The sequence below is a fragment of the Apis dorsata genome, unplaced genomic scaffold (genome assembly GCF_000469605.1).
Source record: "Apis dorsata unplaced genomic scaffold, Apis dorsata 1.3 scaffold_127, whole genome shotgun sequence".
Taxonomy (NCBI): Eukaryota; Metazoa; Arthropoda; class Insecta; order Hymenoptera; family Apidae; genus Apis; species Apis dorsata.
The window spans coordinates 918,484-921,395 of NW_006263420.1; positions in this window are offsets into that span (position 1 = coordinate 918,484).

The following is a 2,912-nucleotide window of genomic DNA, read 5'->3' on the forward strand; positions in this document are numbered from 1 at the left end:
GGACGTCGCGTGGGTCCTACGTGACCGGTAGAAATTCGTCTGGATTCTGTATCATTTATCCGTCGGCCGCGCCACATCTCGAATCCAGGAAATTTCACTTTAATATTGAAAATTCATTAGTGGCTCGTTATCGTGACCGATTTCCATTGTTCCGGATTAAACCGGAGATATCGAGTCGCTTGTAGAAGAAAGAGGAGGAGGAGAAGGAGGAGGAGGATCCTTAATGAATAAACAGAAGAAAAATCGCGCGATAGCGTGAAAAGATAAATAAAGTGGTAAGTGCTCGATGAAATATCAAATATCAAATCGCGATAAAACGAGACATAAAAGGATGATATGATATGAGAGGGATAGCTTCCGAGATTGAACGGATAGAAATGAAATTTGTACAATTCGTTGTGAAATATATCGAGGAAAAGGCGATAAGAGAGAACGATAAGATAATTAACGAGAGATAATTTAAGTGAGATAGATTGGAAAACTTGTAAAAATATGTGCGAACGATAAAATTGCTATCCACTTTCCACAACTTTTATCCGTCAAACAGATTAATTTCATTTATTGTTGAAACGTGTTTGAATAACAGAATCAACTTGCTTCGGTGCAGATACGAAAATTAGCGATCGATAAAATAATTGAAGATTAATGGAAATTGGAAATTATCTTTGTAATGCAAACTATAGCAGGCTATAGATATCGATTGTATACGTATAAGTAAATTAGTTAGTTAAATTAAATTCCTTCAAATTATCCCGTGATATAATTTACCCGAAATATTACAAATTTCGCGTGCGCGAATAATAAATTTTATCGTGCATGATAATTACGTGACTACGTACGTATAGACGTACACGTATTCGATTAATAATTCGCAAGCAGAAAATTAAAGCGGGACAATAAAATAAGATACATCGAGGATCGACAATAAATGATATTGCTTAGCGAAATCGGTTGGAAAGCATTAAAACGAGTACAAAGGAGGAAGATTCATCCTTTTAAGGACTCGCGGTATCGTCTGTGCACTTTCCAGAGTGCTTTCCGAGCAATAAAATTCACTTTTGTACCATTGCGAGAGAAATGATTAAATTTCTGCATAATTCATTATTAATCTATTCCTGGACAATGTCCACGTTACAGTGCCAATTTGCATTCAAAAATGTCAACTGAATGGGAAGAAAGGGAACGTGGGACGATAATTAAAGGCTGGCAAATTAAAAGTGAATAAAGTGAAAGGATTATAATATATATTATATTTATTAAACGACAAGCATGATATCTCTTTTCCACGAATCCATTCACGAATCAGAAATTTCATCCTTCATGTAAAAATAGTGATAAATTCTCCTTCTATCTAACATGAAATATAATGATTTTTATATTCGGTTGGATATTTATTTTTGCGTGTTTCTTTCCGAGGTAATATGAAACTCATTGCTCGGTCGTTATGCAATACAGAGGATTGAATGAAACTAGAAAAATGAGAAGCGAGAGAAATTCGATGTAAAATATTTCCTTTTTCTACGCATTCACAATCGATGAAGTCTAAAAACGCTTCTAATAATCCGAGAATATGGTACTTTATTATTAATTCAATCTCATACATCAAATATATTATTAGCATTCTCTAAGAACTTCCGTTTGAGTTTTTCTTACTTTTTTTCATTACAGATACGCTTTGTACGACATTTAATCTAATTTAAAAAAAAAACAAGGAAAAAAGAGGAAACGATTTAATTAAATATCAAAAAGCCAAAAAATATTAAGATAAATAATATTAAACGCATAACGTTAATTTACTCCTCGGAAAACATTTATTTTGTTGAAGATGAAGATTTTTCTATATTTTCTAAAAAATATAACTTGGAATTAAATTTCGAGTCACGATAAATTGATTACGAATGCAAACACAAGTTTAAGCGTATTAAATAACGAACAAGAAAAATCTATGCCGTGGAACGGTTTCAAATTAACAGTAAAATCCCATCTGATTAACATCTCATCTTCCCTTAAAGCTAAAACTTTCAAGCGATAACAATGTGGGCGCAATGTGAAACTTCAAAGTTTCAGACTTTGCGTCGGCGAGTCTTTCAACTCTTCCCCGGTTCACAATCAGTTTCTTACATGAGCGGTGTTATGCAAATTACCATCCCTCGTGTTTCAAAAGAAGGCATACCTACTTACTCGGCACGGATACTCGACCAAGGGAGACGATACATAAAAAAAAAAAAAACCAGTCTCTCCCTAGCAAGCTCGACTTCGCAATATCGACGTCTGCAAACGAGCCACGAAAGAAGAGGACGAGAGTTAACGAGATCCGGTGATTTATAGAAGAGCCGGTTCTAGAATGAAACGAACGGAACGGGGCACGACAGGATTGAAAAGAGAGAAGAAAGATCGATCCTCCCCTCGTCTCGTCTGCAACAGATGCATGTAAGTATATACCGTGTACCGATAGATTGATAAATAATAGCCGAGCTCCCGTAGAGAGGTGTGTGCAGAAGAAACGAAAGCGGTTGGATCCGTGATGGAAGAAAATCCTCCGTGGAAAATAAGCCGTGGCTGGTCGCTCGATCGAGAAATAAATTGGCCCTCGGACTGGCCGATCCTCCGAGCGGTGGCGGCGATTGCCAAAAGATGATCGAACGGAGAATAATATTAAGTAGAGCGAGATACGAACGACAAACGAACATCGGATCGGCCGAGCCCGATGAACGAAAGGGATACTCGATGAAACTGGGATGGCCCCATTACGAGATTACATCCCTTCGCCTGGGATGTTCAGAGATGATGGCACGATATTTCTGATATTTCTCCGTGGATCCACTCGATCTCCGCTGATAGGAAATCGATGTGCATTCAATCTCCCCCCCCCCACCGTGGTTCGGATTCTTATATAGGATTACCTCGGGTAT